Here is an 18267-nt window from a genome sequence, read left to right on the forward strand (position 1 = left end):
TTTTTTGAGATAGAGTCTCAGTTTATTGCCCAGGCTGGAGTGGAGTGGTGTGATCTCCATTCACTGCAACCTTCGCCTCCTGGATTCAAGTGATTCTGTTGCCTCAGCTTCCCAAATAGCTGGGATTACAGGTTCTTGCCACCATTCCTGGCTAATTTTCATATTTTTAGTAGAGATGGAGTTTCACCATGTTGGCTGGACTCAAACTCCTGACCTCAAGTGATCCACCTACCTCAGCCTCCCAAAGTACTATTCCAGGTGTGAGCCATGGTGCCTGGCCTGATTTGGTCTTAATTCACAATTCTTTACAGTCTCAAATGATTTCTTTTGGTCTTTTCTAAAATTTTTCTTCTTTCTTCTTGTTGAATAAATTATTCATTATTGCTCAGTATAGTTGCATTGAGCTCATTGTGAAAAATTAGAAACATTCTGATACAGGACTTAATTAAATAAAGATACAATAGAGTACAGTATCATATTGCCATTTAAAAGAATGAGGCAGCTTTACCTATGGAATGGTATCCAAGACATACAGTTAAAATTTAAAAAGCAAAGCACAGAACAATGTGTATGGTGTGCTACCATTTGTATAAATACATACATATATGTTTCTATGCATTGCCTAATTGTGGAAGGACATTTAAGGAACTGGTAATAGTGGTTGTCTCTGGGGAGAAACTGACTGACTCAGAGACTGGAAGACTGTCTCTGTTGTCCCTTTTATATAGTATATCATGTTCATGTATTGCCTATTCATTTTTTTAATAAAGAAGAAAGTAGAGCTATCTTTAGTGAGATGGAAAAATACAAAAGACATATTGTTAGATATAAAAAGCAAGGTGCGGAGTAGTGTAAATAGTATATGATACTATTTTTGTAATGTAATTATACATACATGTATACACACACACACACACACACATCTATAAAGAGATGCACCAAACTGTTAACAGTGGTTCCCCCTAGGGAAAAAGAAAGTGTGTGTGTGTGTGTGTGTGTGTGCACATACTTTCCTTTTTTTATTCTATGTACTTCTATATTGTCTGATTTTGTTTTACACAAGGCACATAGTAATTTATAATAAATAATTCATACATCTCAAACCCAAAGAATTGCACTTGATTTCTGCACAACTATCAACAAAATTCTCCAGCATTTCTGGCTAGCTTTATTTTGCTGTTTGCTATATCTCATGGATTCAGTTCAGATCTCTTCTTTGACCTTTTCTCTGAAGCTTTGTGAAGTTTCTATTCCTTTATCTTTACTCTAATGCATTCACCTTTATCAGTAGGGCCCAGCTAAGGTCATGACCATGAAAATCATGGTAATACTACTGGTAGTTCCTTTCTCAACCACTTTCCTTTTTAATTAATCAAGAATAATGCAACTAAAATCCTCCTGATTCCTACTTTGCACACTTCAACTTGGTTAAATAAAACTCCCTACCTATTTCAGGAAAATTTATTTGCTTTCTGGATGATTCCTATCTACAAATATGTTGAATTTCCAGTCTCAAAGAACAAAATCCAAGAGAACTTCCTTAACTCCACATCCCCTTCACGTACCACACCATTTCTCTCTTTTCCTTTACAGCTATTTCCCTTGACAATGTTGTCGTTACTTTTGTAAAGATACTTTCTCTCCTCCCATTCATCCTTAAACCTACTCCTCTCAGGCTTTCAGCCCTAACCGCTGTCCCTGAACTCTCTTGTTGAGGTCACTTATGGTACTTACTTGCTAAATCCAGTGGCCAGTTTTCTGTCCCCATCTTTACCTCCCAATTCATTGGCCAATCACTTTCTCCTTGCAATACTTTTTTTTGGTCTTCTGGACACCTCTCTTTCTTGGATCTTCTTTTGCCTCACAGACTACTCCTGAGTTTCTTCTTTATCCCCTTCACCTTGAAAAGTGGGGACTACTCATGGCTCAGTTCTTGAGCCACCTGCCTTCTTTATTCAAATCCATTCTCTCGGTGAGCTCATCTAGCCTTTGGCTTTGAATACCTTCTCCATGCTGATGTCTTCCAAGTTTTTTTATGTCCACACTCCAACTTGTACCTAAACAATGGACTTGGTGTCTTCTTCTTCTGTTTTTTTTTTGTTTGTTTTACCCTGAGATGGAGAGTTTCGCTCTTTGTTGCCCAGGCTAGAGTGCAGTGGTGTGATCTTGGCTCACTGCAACCTCTGCCTCCCGGGTACAAGCGATTCTCCTGTCTCAGCCTCCCGAGTAGCTGGGATTACAGGCACCTGCCTCCAAGCCTGGCTAATTTTTGTATTTTTAGTAGAGATGGGGTTTCACCATATTGGCCAGGCTGGTCTTGAACTCCTGACCTCAGGTGATCTGCCCCCCTCGGCCTCCAAAAGTGGACTTGATGTCTTGTTGACACCACTGTTTAGCTTTCTAACAGGCATCTAAACTTAACATGTCCAAAACAAGTGGATCCACCTGCCTGCACCACCCTTTTCATATTGCTAAATGGCAACTTAATTGAAGCTCTACTTTGTTCTAACTGCTTTCGCTACCTCTACCACTAAAGCCCTAGTCCAAGCCTGATTATCATTCACCTAGATTAGTGCAATAGCCTCTTATCAGCTCCCTTGCTTCCATCTTTTCACCTAAAATCTGTTCACTGATGGCCAAAGTGGTTCTTTAAAAAATACAAATCAGGGCTGGGCGCAGTTGCTCACACCCATAATCCCAGCATTTGGGGAAGCCGAGGCAGGCAGATCACGAGGTCATGAGATCGAGACCATCCTGGCTAACATGGTGAAACCCCATCTCTACTAAAAATACAAAAAAAAAAAAAAAAAAAAATTTGCCGGGCGTGGTGGCAGTTTCCTGTAGTCCCAGCTACTTGGGAGGCTGAGGCAGGAGAATGGTGTGAACCCAGGAGGCGGAGCTTGCAGTGAGCCAAGATCACACCACAGCACTCCAGCCTGGGCGACAGAGCGAGACTATGTCTCAAAAAAAAAAAAAAAAAAAAAAAGTAGTACAAATCAGGTTATGCCATTGTCTTACTCAAAACCTTCCAATGGCTCTCATCTTACTCAGAGTAAAATCCAAAGTCTTTACCAGAGCCTTCAAGGCCTATATGCTTCCTGTATTCACTCTATGTCTCTGGTCACCCCCCATTCTCTCCTCCTCCTGTCACTGTTTTCATGCCACCTTGACTTCCTTGCTGCTTTTTGAACATATCAGGCATGCTCCTACCTCAGGGCCTTTATGTTTGCTATAGGTCTGGAATGGTCTTTTCTCAAGTATTCACATGGCTCAGTTCTCTCCCTTCATTCAGCTCAAATGTCACCTTATCAGAAACCTTCCATGAATATCCTGTCTAGAATAGCATTCACCCATTTCACTGTACCCCTTTACCCTGCCTTATTTTTGCCATCATATGACACATTATATATCTATTAGTTATCTATTGTAAATATGCACTGGAATATAAGAGCCATAAGAACAAAAATTTTTTGTTTACTACATCTTTAATATTTAGAAGAATGATGGTTACAAAGAAAGTGCTCAAAAAATATTCCCTGAATGTTGAATAAAGAATGGTGAGAAGTTCACCAAAGCTTCCTTTAGCCTATTCAAACTACAATGGAATTGCTCTTAAGACAGTTTGTTTCTCCATCTCAATTTTCTCATGTCTTTTAAAAAAATTGTTGTAAGTTTTTATTTTGAAATGATTGTAGACTCACAAGTATTTGCAAAAAGAGTATGTAGAAGTTTCATCTATTCTTCACCCAGCTTCCCCTAAATGTAACATCTTTCATATCCTTTCTTTTTACTATTTCCTGTTTCCTTGACTTCAGTTTCTTATTTCTTCTGTAAGTCTTTCTACACATGCTTTCAGGAACTCCTCCATCTCTTATTTTATGGCCAAATCATTGGTGAACTTTCTAAAACACCAACATCAAATTCCTTCTCCAAGATGATGGTCCTGTCGAGGAAGGGATAGAATACTTCAATTAAATATGCTTAATCCTGTTTTTCATAACAACAAATAAATCAAAAGAAAAGAAAGGCTGTTTCATCTTTTAAGCTTGTAGTTCTACCAAGAGATACTATCTCTTCTGTAAGTCCTGTATAGCAGTTTGTTTATTGTGATTTCTACAGACAGGCAATTTGTTGACTCTAATGTATATTTTCTTTTAAAAATTATTTATTCTGCTAAGTCTCTGTCATTTTTAAAAATTCAACACACGGCCGGGCGCGGTGGCTCAAGCCTGTAATCCCAGCACTTTGGGAGGCCAAGACGGGCGGATCGACGAGGTCAGGAGATCGAGACCATCCTGGCTAACCCGGTGAAACCCCGTCTCTACTAAAAAATACAAAAAACTAGCCGGTGAGGTGGCGGGCGCCTGTAGTCCCAGCTACTGGGGAGGCTAAGGCGGGAGAATGGCGTAAAGCCGGGAGGCGGAGCTTGCAGTGAGCCGAGATGGCGCCACTGCACTCCAGCCTGGGCGACAGAGCGAGACTCCGTCTCAAAAAAAAAAAAAAAAAAAATTCAACACACATTTATTGTGTACCTACTATGTGCCAAGCTCCATCCTAACAATGGTCTCTCATTTCCCCAAGATAATCCGTGATGAACATCACTTTTTAGACATTGTAAGTTCTGAAAGATCGATTGAAAACTCCTTTCTTCCAGGTAAGTAGGTTATTCTCTAAGGAATGGGCATTCATGTTCAGGTCATAAGGGCATGATTATGTGCTAATAACTGGTCTCCAGGGCTAAAAAAAGAACCCATGTCCCTTCCAATATGCCTGAGATATAAGATAATCTACGACTTGACAAGATAAGGCTCATCAATTTCATCATCAGTAAAAAGAGGACATAACTGTGACGTCACTAACTGCTATTGTTAAAATGAATGTGTATTAAAATCCTTATGGATGTCCCTTCATATTCAACATTAATTAGAAACCTGCCCTATCTCAGTGTTCTTCCATAATCAATCCCCCTTTCCAGTATTACTAAGGTAACTGTAAGCCTTGTGTGCCTGAACTGTCCTGGTTTACATCTGTTGTTCCAGCATAATTATTAATTGCAACGCCGTTCACTGTCTGATGAATCTTGGTTTGGAAGATAAATTATATGGTCAACCTAAGTATTAGGGTCCCTGGGATAAACAATCAAGGTGCCGTTCTTATTTATTGGTATTGGTTTGTCACAAGCTGTGAAAACAGTTTTTCTTTTGATTGTTTCTTCCTGAGTTGTCACAAAGACCTTCACATAAAATCGCTCTCTCCCATTAAAGTAATTATTGAAACCCCCTTCAGTAATGACCACTTGTTTTAGTTTTCCTTCTCAGATTCCCAAGACCAAATGTAGAGATTGTTTTTGCTGGGTCAGGATCAAAATTGTTCAGAGGCACTAGCCTTGTGTAGGGAGAATTTCATCTATCTAATCCACAAGAAACTTGAAGAGACATTTTTTCCTTGGTAACATTATCTTGTAGAAAGAGTCTGTGATTGACTGCTAATTTTAGCCCAGAGAATAGAAAACTCAAATGTACTCAATTTCAATGTAACATATGTATTTGTGGCCCAAGATACTTAATGTCTCTAAAGTTACTACTAGCGAATGAGTAATTGAAAGGTGAGTTTGGGTGACCTTCTTAGACATAATCTCTGTTAAAACTATTTAATTTCTATGGTTCACAAGAAAAGGTTTTCTTGAGTTGATGAATAGAGTGACATTTCTGATATGATATTTCTACAACTATATTCTTGGCTGATAGTAGTAGCAGTACTACCATTTTTTTCATTATTTAATTTTGGAAAATTGACCACTATTTTTTTCATCTAAGGCTGTGTCCTTATTGTACTGAAGCACTCAATCAACTCAATGTAAAAAGAAAAGCATTTTAAATAATGTGGAATTATGAAGACAAAACAACTAGTGAGGAAACTAAATTGTTTTTATCTAATTATTTTATAACTCATCTGTGAACTATAGATAATTCTGCTGGTTTTTGCCTTCCTGAAACAGTTGCGGTGAGAATAAATAACATACTTAGTAAAACATTATGAATGTTTCAGATAATAGATGCACAATGACTTTATCCTTGTTTGTAGCTTGCTTGAAAAATTAAATTGAATGAAACAGAGTGTCTTCAGTGTGTTTTTCTTCTTCTCCCTCTTTCTCCTCCTTCTCTAGTTAAAGTGAAAGTACATTAAAAATTATTATTGGTATACATAGCTTCATTATAAGACACTGACAGATGCTGAAATATCAATGATACTCCTCTAGTGTTCATTTAAACAAATTCCATGCTTTTATTAATACTAAGAAGATATCAGGAAAACTGGACTCCTAAATCCCTTCTTAACCTAGGGAACTGGGTTGAATAGCTAAAGGAAATTTCTTGGAATAATTATGCCTTTTCCTATCTTAGGCATCAACTCTACTCCCTTCACCCTACCTCCCCTGTCTCTCCTAGGAGATATATAACAAACTCTAGAGAGGCCTCTTTCATATGAATTGAGACAGCTCCTTTTCCAGGAGTTTCTGGGCCTGTTTATAAAACACAGCCTGAGAAACTGCCCAAAGAACCCTGCAGTTCTCGAGTGCATAGGGAACTTCCATGAGTTGGAAGTAATGGCATCAGGTGGTTGGAGAGGGTGGAGTGATAGACCAGGTTTCTAGTCTTCCAGGAAACCAGTTGTACCGGGATCATCTTAATAGGTAATATATATTATATATTAAAAATATATGCAGCTTTCTTAAAAACTAAAGGCCTACCAAAAGAAGGTGAAGATTTCGTAAGATAGAAAAATGTATTCCCTGATCAAAAATAATGACCTATTCCTAATGACGGGACAAGAACTACCCACAATGCACTGCATCTTCTCTTGGCAGGGGTACTCTGAGTACCCTGTGCACATCTCTGTAATTCTCAAGAGACTTACTCACTGTCTTCCAGCTAACAACATGACAGGGATTTATTGAGGTGCCAAGGCCAGGGCTTAGGTGTCAGAATTGGGAAATCTGTCATACGATTATTTGGGTGGAAAACTCTAGGTTCCGTAAATACTTTTGTTCCATGAGTGGTTCATGGGAAAACTTAGAGGCTGCCACAGCAACTGTAAGCCTTCTGAACGGGAACTAGGCACAGGAGAGAGTGGGGGTGGGATATGTGTTCACTGGGGAAAGGTGACATTTTTTAGGATGTATTTTGCTGGAAGGTTTACCCCCTAGCAGGGCCAGCCTTAAGAAATGCTGGGAAGTGGCTCTTTGGCAACATTTACCTATTTTGGAAGTGTTCTTCTTCTTTCCTACTCCTTCTCCCACTCTTCCCCTTTCCCCAGTTACTTAACCAACCCAGAGGTATGATTTTGTAATCTGGTTACCCAAAGTCCCTCTGTTGTGGCCCTTACCTGAGCTGATATGCTATGGACCTTGTCCACTTCTCATGTTCGCCAGATTTCTTATCAGATTCTACCTGTATCATGCCCTCTTCCCATTGGATATTTATTTCTGCCTTCCAAGAGAAGAGGAAGTGATCCTATCATCTAATTAGAACAAGAGCAAAAAAGGTAAAAACAATTTAATACATTGTTTCTCCTAATGCAGGGGTGGAGGGTAGGGGCTTTACACTTCGTGAATGGCCTCTAGAACAGCAGTATTTTAACTCAAAACTGTGAATTTTTCAATGGTGAAATTCCAAGACCTATGTTTCAAATCAGTGGGAGTAATATTTTGAGGGCAAGAACATTTTTAAAGCACCCTCAAAATCATGCACATAGACAACTACCTGTTCTGAGTAAGGTAGGCCCAGCTGTGGAGTTTGGGAGAGTTGGAGTATCTGTTTTGCATAGCCAGGTGTCATCACAGCTGACAGAGGAGGTGCTGTCAAGGAGCAAGACAGCCTGAGAATGTGCCTGACTGCTTGGTCAACAGGAAGACTAGGGACTGTACATACCTTTCTCCTCCCTGGGGGTTGGCGCCATGGGCTGAGGCCAGGAGTGCCTGGGTGAGGGTGCATGGTGTATATAGTGTATATGCACTCTCACCAAGGCACTCCTGGCCTCAGACCGTGGTTTGACTACAGCTTATTCCTAAAAGATCAGAAAGGCAAATGATTCAGAAGTATGTGCAGCTGATTCATACTGGTAATATGTAATCTCACAATCCGTGCCTGTTTTCTTTTAAGTGTTGATGTGTTGCTGATGCAGTCTGCACTCTGCTCTCCGACTGTCCCTTAGAAAACAGCAACAATGCTTTATTTCTGATTACATAATGACTCAAGCCAAAGAACTTTAAAAAAATGCCCACAGCAGTTTTGATTTCACACTGTTTATGTTTCATTTTTGCTCTACTAGTCCAATATTTTCTGAATATCTTCATAGCCTAGCCAGAACACATTCATTGAGTTATTGACTAGACAGGATTCTGATTTAACCTTAAACTCTTAGGAAAACTTCCCATGTGACTTACAGGATTTCCAGTGCAAATCAAGAGGACCGTTGTTGATTCTTAATAATTATGTGGTTTCTGTATGTAAATGTATGCCTTTCACATGCATAAATGCACCAGGGCATAAAGTTTCCAGTGCCATCTAAGCATACACATGTGGACACATGCACATACACACACCCACTGCACAAATCTCTGGTCTTCAATTACTAATTGTTCTCTCATTTGAGCTGACTACTCTACTTCTCCTGTAACTACTAATAATAATATGGAAAGATGCTTAAACAAAACAACCTAGAGTCATAATTGTTAAATTTTAAGGAAGAATGGCATTGCTACTAGACACATGCAACTAAGCAAGGATTTTTGTACGAAAGTGATGAGGTTACAGAACTGTTATAATCAGCATCTGCTTTATTGGCAAAAAGCATAAATAGGTAGTTTAATCATCTTTTTAAATGGTGATATTGACTAAAACATGAAGAAATGCCATTCAGAAGGGCTTTTTTTTCCATTCAGATTTGCAATGCAGATCTGTGTGTGTGAGCCCAGACCATCTTTGCTGTTTCTTTTCATGAAAACCATAGTGCTAATACTGTTAGGGGATTATTACAGTTGGTGAGCAATGCTGCAATGAGGCTAAATTCATAGTGTTCTCAATAAACCTGAGCAGGGGAAAATATATATGAGAAATAAACAAAATAATTATAAATTAGGGTCAAGGCTATTATTTTCTGGGGAGGAAGCCATTAGTTAACATTATTGCACCACATTAAAGAAATTCTCACATCATGTAAGATTTCTAGATAATAATTATGATAATTTTTGAGTACCAAGTTTGTTCCAAGTCCCATGCTTAGCACATTATTTGCTTTGTTCTCGTTTGGGCCTCATATTTACTCTATAGGTAGAAACCATTATCATATCCATTTTCTATTTATACATATATAGAACATGTATGCATAAGACCTGTATATATTATACATATATAGAACATGTATGCATAAAATACCTAGAACATGTGAATTCAAAGTTGTCCCCAAACACATCTAAGTGATTTATTTGGGAGCTGTGTTAGGATATGTAGACAAGGCAATATTTTTTTCTCTTAAACTCACTATTGATATGGGCCATCGTGTCATGATGTTTCAATGCATGGTCACATAAGCAACACACATTGTAGTTTTTGTCACATTTTAGTTTTCCCTCATTTTCTATTACCTTTATATCTCTGATGGACAAATCTAGGTCACTTCGAAGTTGGTTGCTATGGAATGTCTTCTCCAGTAAAACTTCAGGGAAGTTTATATTTCCCAGGAAGTCATCTTTAGAACTTTCAAAGGGATATTAACTTTTAAAAACATAAACACACATAAAGTCCTAAATTAGCCATGAGAGAATGTTACATCTCCCAGTGCCATCTTCCCAGTTACTCCATATGCCAATTTTAGGCTCATGCGATTTTAGGCACAACCGCCTTTTCCTTTTCTGTCTTTCTTGGGTCTTGGGGTCTTTAGGGCTTTTGCATCTCTTTGCCTGACTCTGAGATCAGGCTTCCTGACACCGTACCTCTGTGTTTCTTGGAGAGGCAAATTAAAATATACAATCTCCATACGGGAATGATTTAGCAAAATTAAACACAGACAGAGGGCAGAGAAGGCGGGAGGTGTCAAATGTTTCTTCTACCCCACTATCAGTTTGATGTGGTGGCCTTGTTCCTACCTAGTCCCCCTTTACGCTGTCCACTACCCAAAGTTAAAATGTCTTAAATGTTAACAGAATACACATGGATAGAGATATGTATAGGCTTCCTTCTCCCTCTTAACCCAGTGCATGGAGTTTTAATTATGGCTTATTTCAACTTAATTTTGCTTTGCCCTTAGGATGAAGAAGATTTATTTCAATAAGTCTCAGGAGGTATTATGCAATATGTAAGTACTTGCAAGAATCTGCTTAGCCACCTCCAAAGAAAATTATTCCTTTCAATAGATCATTTGCTTTCAGAGTGAACTTCCTTTCCTTTTCCAAACACAAATATGATCATATTGGTGAGTTGACATCAAAGTTGCTGACTTTAAAAGGAACACAGTTATTTATTATTAAAGCCAATGTGTAAATAAAATCTCTGCTTGGTTAGAAACAAATTTAATAGGAAACATGTGAAAGAGCTATGTACAGGGAAGCAATATCACGTAATATCTCCTTTTCTTAGTCCCTGCCTGAGGCAAGATATGGAATACACAGCTCAATAGTGGTGGGAGGTTTTATTACAAATGGAGAATTTCTCAATTATCCTAGATCTCAAACTCAGCGTGGTTCAACATGACCCATTAAGCCATCATTTAGGTCTAAGGTGATGACTGACATTGGGAGGGAACAGCTATCACTGAATACAGAAAGAGTTATAAAGACACCCACGAGGACCACCATTTATTTTCTTCTTATCATTGCTCCACTGTTTTCAGATCATTTAAAAATCCACACTGAGCAAAAAGCTACTATTGATTAGGCTGTACCTAATCTCTAGCATGCCTCCTGAACATGGCCATAGTATGCACTTAGAACTGTTTTAGGCTGTGCCCAACTTTCAAAGTGGTTTCAAGCACAATTTCTGAGCTCTAGTGGGGATGAAAGCCCTCGTTTTCATCCTCCTCTTGTTTCTTGCTAGTGCCTTGCACGGCTTTCTGCAAAATACAACTCATGGATTTCTGCAGCACAAAAAAGATAAGATGTTCGGTATCTTTCATTTTCTGCAAATAGTCTGTATTTACAATACTACTCCAGTGCTTTCTGACTACCGCTTAGGGCAATTTTGCTTAGCCTAGCGGAATGTCCTGGAAACTACTGGCAATGATTTAGCCTCCAAAATTGGAACGCATTTAGTAGAGACAGAAAGCCTATGAACAAATAGTGGGCATGTGCCAGAGTAAATAAGTGTGGTTCATGAGCTGCGGTCAGAAATGTCTCTCTTTCAGTATGCAGGGCAGAGCTGTTGCCAGTATTTGCCATAAAGTCATCACACAAAGCAGTTTTTCCTCTCAGTAAGACAGACTCAATGAAAAAGACCTTCTAGTCTCACAATCTACTATTGGGTCCATAGTCACAAGCCAAAGGAGACCTGAGCCGAGGGGTCATTTTCTCCTGTTATCCTTTCTTAACCAGCCTGCCAAGCTTCTGTGAAAAAAGAAGGAAACCCATGAGGGAGTAGGAGGAGGTTGGATAGGTTAGAAGAGGAAAGATTCTTTGTAACACTCAAAGCTCCTCCCAGGATCTCATAACAAACCACAGAGTCAGTTTCCTTCCTCTCTTTTCCAAACCCAAACTTTGGCCCTTACTGTCTAGTTCCTTCGAAGCACTTGGTGAGACTATCATTACTTGGTGAAGTATTAAGAAAACATTAAGATGCTTTGCTGCCACCTTTCTCCACAGAGTTCTGTCACAGGCTTAGAGACTGAAGAAGGCAGACGTATATGGTTTCCACTTTAGGTTATTTGCATTTTCCTTTAGAACTTAACTCCTTGACCACACATTACAGAAGGATTTAGTTCATTTGGATTGGAATAGCATGATTTCTGGTGCAGTGTGCATGCTTGCCCTCTGAGCTTAGAGTCTGGTTTCATGTAGTTTTCTATTCCTGTGTAGATGTGCAGTCTTAGCAACCACTGAAATTCAAGAAGGAATCATTAAAAACAAAACAAAACAAAACTGAAGAAACCATCAATCCGTACCTAGTATGGCATTCATTGTGGGGATATTGTCATAGGGGCATGTATAGTTCACCTTTAAAGAAACGCATAGTAAGAGATGTCATTTTTCAAAACCTTCTTGTGATTACCATTGTCATCTGACCATAAAATAGTAAAATATGGATAAATGTTTCAGAAGCATCTCACATATGACTACTTTAGGAGTGAAAGAAATAAATACCAAATATTATTTCTGTATTACATAACCAATTTTCTAATTTATCCCCATAATTATGGAACCCTCAGTTAAATGTAACTAACATTCATTAGACATCCACTCCATGCCAGGCATTATGTTAGGTACTAAGAACACAGAGATGAAAGACAGAAAAAAAATATCAAAATGTTGGCAACTGACAGTTTTGAATGGTAGGATTTAAGAATTTGCACTCTGGTCAATTTAGAAACTTAAATAAAATGTTTTTTTTTTTTTCAATAAGAAAGAAAAAAAGTCCCTCATTTCAAGGAGCTTGAAGTTGATGGATATGCAGGTGAGTGACCCAATAACTTAAAAACAGTATGATAAGCAGCAGAATAGGAGGATGATAGAGATGGCAAAGTTTCCTTAGGACACCCGTGCTAAGTTGGATATGAAGCTCACATTCTACCATAGAGGAATGAGAACTGGCTTAAGAGATAGAAAAGTGGAGCTGGGTTTAGACTCTTTTTTACTTATCCATGTGATCACAGACAAATTGCTTAACCTCTCTAACTCATAGTTGCTTCTCCTATCAAATGGGATAATAATCTCTGTCTTGATTAGTTACAGGGTTGTTGAAGGATTAAATATGAAGATATATATGAAATAGCACAAAGACCTATGTACATAATATAAATATAAGATGATATTTTTATTATTATTGCTGGACCAACCTACATAGCCAATAGCAGTTTATCATTATTTAACTGACTATTGAATGTAATGTTTCACTTTCCTTTCATCTAAAGATCTCCAAACTCTTCTCTAAAAGTCACATAATCAAGGGCTCTGAGATCTTAAAAAGTGAAATAACTAGGCTCATATCATTAAATAAGCCCATCCCTCAGCTAGTAGAATCAATAGGCTTTTGCTACTTCAAGTGAAGTTGGGAGGCAGAATGGCCTAATGGGACAAGCAGGGGCTTTGAATCAGATGAATCTGTGGGCTATTAAAATTTCTGCACCTCAATTTCCTCCCAACACAAAGTGTGATAATAATATCTGTCTCAAGTTTTTGTGAGGATTAAATGAGATAAGTATATGCAATGTTTGGAACAAGGTAGCCACTCAATAAATGTTGCCTTTTCTCTAGGCACCAGTGACATCAATCCATATGATCCCAAATTCTATTTTACAGTGCCCATCTTCTTTTGTGAATTGATGCTAAGAAGTATAATAATCAGGGTCAATATTCCAATATGATAACTGAAGTGACAATGAACAGAAAAGGAAGAATCTAAAAAGGAAAGTGAAAGAAAATGTATACTCACTACATAGAATTGGGTGACCTAGGAGCTCTGGGTTGGTCTGAGTGCTCAATGAATGGTGGAGTAAGTATGAACACCCAGGAGCTAACTAGGAATGGCTTAAACTGAAAACTGGATGTTCTAATCTCGTTTTGCTTATTTTTCTGATTCCCAACTGATATCCCTCAAATTTCACCTTAAAGAAGGCAAACATTTCTCCTTTCCAGTTTCCTGGTTCCTTTAATTGTACTTGGACTTCTGTCCTTTTGTGCTGGATCCAGCAGATGCAATACTAATTTTGTCGGCCAAGCTTCTGCAAGGAGCCCTGCAATCATAGAGTTTCTTCACCTGCTTTCTTCCCGTCAGTCACAAAAGAACAGGATAGCATGTATTCAAAATGCACAGGCAAACAAACAAACAAACAAACAAACAAAAAAGTTACTGGAAGGACAAAACGGTTTCATGGTGTATATGTCATTTTTATCCCAGGTTCTGAAAAATACTGCTACACTGTCATTGCTGTATTTCCCCCCTCAGCCCCCAAGCCTCATCATCCACAGCTAGGGATGAATGCCTAATTTAAGGATGCAGAAATGAAAAATATCCAATTCTCTTCAAAACAGTTTAAATTTTTAAATCTTTTTTTTTTTTTTTTTTTTTTTGAGACGGAGTCTCGCTCTGCTGCCCAGGCTGGAGTGCAGTGGCCGGATCTCAGCTCACTGCAAGCTCCGCCTCCTGGGTTTACACCATTCTCCTGCCTCAGCCTACCGAGTAGCTGGGACTACAGGCGCCCGCCACGTCACCCGGCTAGTTTTTTTGTATTTTTTAGTAGAGACGAGGTTTCACCGTGTTAGCCAGGATGGTCTCGATCTCCTGACCTCGTGATCCGCCCGTCTCGGCCTCCCAAAGTGCTGGGATTACAGGCTTGAGCCACCGCGCCCGGCCTAAATTTTTAAATCTTTCTCAATTTGGTGATTTTTACCAGTAGAAACACATTCTGCCACTGATTCTTTTCTAAAAATTTCACTCTGGATTACAGATTAGCAAAGAGTTTCAAGATCTGATGAAATATGGCAGAATAAAAACCTAACCGTCATCATTTTGATAATCTCAGCCATATTGTATGATCACTTTAAAAATTGTTTTGATGGGTCTTTACTTCTATTAAAATCTCTCAAAGGTATGGGATCGGGGAGGAAGAAGGTGGTACAGAACCTAGGGAACCCAGGTTGTATAAACTGGAACCAACTAAAAAACAGGCTACTGGTCTGGTCAAACCTGAGAAAGCAAGTTAGGTCATTTTGGTGGAGGACAATTCAAACACATACACATACACACACATGCACGCACAGGCCTGCAGAGGAGGTTTCTTTACCTGGATTATCTCCTCCATCTCTCCTGTCCTTGTCTGACCATGCATACTTCCAATATTGAACATATATTACTATTTATTTTGGTGAAAAACTATTAGGCTATTTCAAAGACATGAGAAAAACACAACCAAGAAATGGTGTAAATCAAACTGATCCACTTTTCTGACTTGTGATGTGGTAAGAGGTGGTAAGGGTGTCTGGACGTTGTCAGTGCATTGCAACCCATATACCAAAGTGACTTTGTTATATGAAAGCAGTTTAATTTTTTTTCCTTTTTGTGACCTTGTGAAATTTCCACATTAAAAAGCAATCACATCTTTCAAACTGGAAATGATTGTGTTTGGCACCACAGTCTCTGGTGTAATGGGTTGAGCTTGTTTTCGCTAGAGCGAAATCAGCTTTCAAAATAAATCATATGCAACAACATTCTACTCCCCAAATCGTATAATCCTATTAACCAAGTTTCATTTTTTTTTTCATTGTCACTGAGCTGACAAGATTGGTCAAGTTTCCACGTGGAAACAGAAAGCTTTGGAGGTCCTGGCCAAGGCAAGGAGAGCTACCCAGCTCCAGCCTTGCCAGAGCCTGATGAGCCCTTAAATGAACTCATCTGTGCTTCATCTCCACCTAACAGGCTTTGTGGGGAACAGGGTCATCCAATCACTTAGCAATTCAAGCCACTCAACATAGTCCAGTTGGGACAATCGAAGGACAGTGGGTTACCATGGCCATCCCAGTGAATAAGACCTTTATCAAAAGTACATCAGAGTGCCAGTGTGCTGAATGAGAATGCATCCCAAGTGGCTGTGGGGAGAATCTTTGCCAGAAGTGTAAATTATGTGGCAATATCTAAAAGAGCACCTTATAATTTCAGATTTCTCAGGAAAGCATATTTTTCTTTGGGGGTAAAAAGAAGAAAATGAAACATCTTATAATAACCAAGTAGATTTGTTTTCTTCTGCCAGCAGGAAGAAAGCTCTCCTAGAAAATGTTTAGGGAGTTTCCAGTCAAAACTTACTGTTCAGCTTGGTCTTTGTCCTTTCCAAACGGTATGAGCCACTCTTTGCACTTGAGGTGATCGGTGAGGCAACTGGCCACTGGTGAGCATCATAATGGTCTTATTAAAGCAACGCTGCTAAAGTGGTTGGAAGCTAACGTCAATTTATAATTTTCCATAAGTGACAGGTCACAACTTTTGTTAGCCATGTCCAGATTCTGTCTTAGGCTGAAATTCGCAAACCCACGTCTTCTCCCTGGAGAGTACTCCTTCCAGTAAGTCCTTGGGGCAGCTTTTCCCATGAGCCAGTATCTTCTGGCATAATATTTACATGTAGGCCTCAGGGTAACTCAATTCTTCAGAGTCAACACAAACTCTAGTTGGTCTGATTCTGTCCTTTGGAAAGCTTCCCCCAGACCAGAGTTTTGTGTCAGATTCTTTGGTTTGCAGCTTTTCTTACTCAGTTGGCAAGCAGTTAACTCTGACTTTAGAATCAGTCCTGGGTTTGAATTCTGTCCCTGCTACTCACTAGCCTAATAAACTTGGCCAAGATATTTAACCTCATTAAGATTCAGTTTCTCAAACTATTGAAAGGATATAATAATATGCCCTGCTTAAGGCCGGGTGTGGTGGCTCACACCTGTAATCCCAGCACTTTGGTAGCCCAAGGAAGGAGGATTGCTTGAGGCCAAGGAGTTCAGGACCAGGCCTGGGCAACGTAGTGAGACCGTGTCTTTAGGAAACAAATTTAGCTGGGTATAGTGGCACATATCTGCAGTCCTAGCTAGTTGGAAGGCTGAGGCAGGAGGATAATTTGTACTCAGGAGGTACAGTGCAGCTATGATCACACCACTGCACTCCAGCCTGGGTGATAGAGACTCTGTCTCTAATAATTAATAAAAATAGTAATAATATACCTGGATACCTTGCTTAAAGAATTACTGTGAGGATCAAGTAATAATTGGAAATTATGGAAATTAGCAGGTATCCTCCTCCCTCAGAATAATTATGGGACCATTGTTCATAAAATTAAGTATATAAGAATAATAGCAAATAGTAGGAATAAATGATTTTGTCATCTCAAGCCTTTGAAAGCATTTCTCTCGAACTTTTATTATAATAAAAAGAATAATTAGATACAAATGGAGGGTTCCAGATGTTCACCATTTGTCTCCCTTTAATTCCCTAGAAATAGAGTGGCTTCCTTACATTACAGATTAAATAGTATTTAAAGTAGATTCATTCCCTAAACCTCAAGGAAAGCAGCAATTTTCTATGGGAAGTTACTTTTGAGTCTGAACCAGTTTTAGATACACTGGCAAGGATCATAGAGCTTGAAAGAATGATAACTGGCTTTTGTAAGGTATCCCACTATTTAAAGTTTTATGGTCATTATTCAAACCAGTGAAAATAGAAGTTACATTAAAGAAAGAAGGGTAGTTATCTTTTAGTGAAAAATTTAGTAGTTATGCTAAAATGAATCAAGGCTTTTTAACCCACTCTATGTAAGGCACCAACAATAGGAAAATAGCTATATAACATATGAAGAATTTAATTCTTGAAGTATTAAGTACTATCTTCCTATGAGAGAAACTTGTGTATATAATTTTCTCAGAATATCAGACAATTATTCTTAAGGGTATGGTTATGACATTCTTTCTGTGATCATTTATAAAGTTATTCTTATTTTCATTATTTCCCAGTGATTGATCAGGAAATACTTGTCCTTATTGATATACTGTCTAGATCTAAAATATATTTTTGGTTTTAAAATGTATTCTGTGTTTAGTTGGAGATAAGAGCAAACAAATGTTTATCTTGGTTTAAAAATAGTTAATTATACGTAAACCAAATAGGATGTATATGTGTATGTATATATGTGTATATGTGTGTATATATATGTGTGTATGTGAGTGTGTCTGTGTGTGTATATATATATATATTTTTTTTTTTTTTTTTTTGAGATGGAGTCTGGCTCTGTCGCCCAGGCTGGAGTGCAGTGGAGCGATCTTGGCTCACTGCAACCTCCGCCTCCCGGGTTCAAGTGATTCTCCTGTCTCAGCCTCCAGGGTAGCTGGAATTGCAGGCATCCACCACCATGCCTGGCTAATTTTTGTATTTTTAGTAGAGACGGGGTTTCACTATGTTGGCCAGGCTGGTCTCGAACTCCTGACCTCAAGTGATCCACCTTGCTCAGACTTCCAAAGTGCTGGGATTACAGGTGTGAGCTACCGTGCCTGGCCCAAATTGGATATTGACAACTCATTTTTTATGACAAATT

The sequence above is a fragment of the Colobus angolensis genome, unplaced genomic scaffold, assembly GCF_000951035.1.
Source record: "Colobus angolensis palliatus isolate OR3802 unplaced genomic scaffold, Cang.pa_1.0 Scaffold104, whole genome shotgun sequence".
Classification (NCBI taxonomy): domain Eukaryota; kingdom Metazoa; phylum Chordata; class Mammalia; order Primates; family Cercopithecidae; genus Colobus; species Colobus angolensis.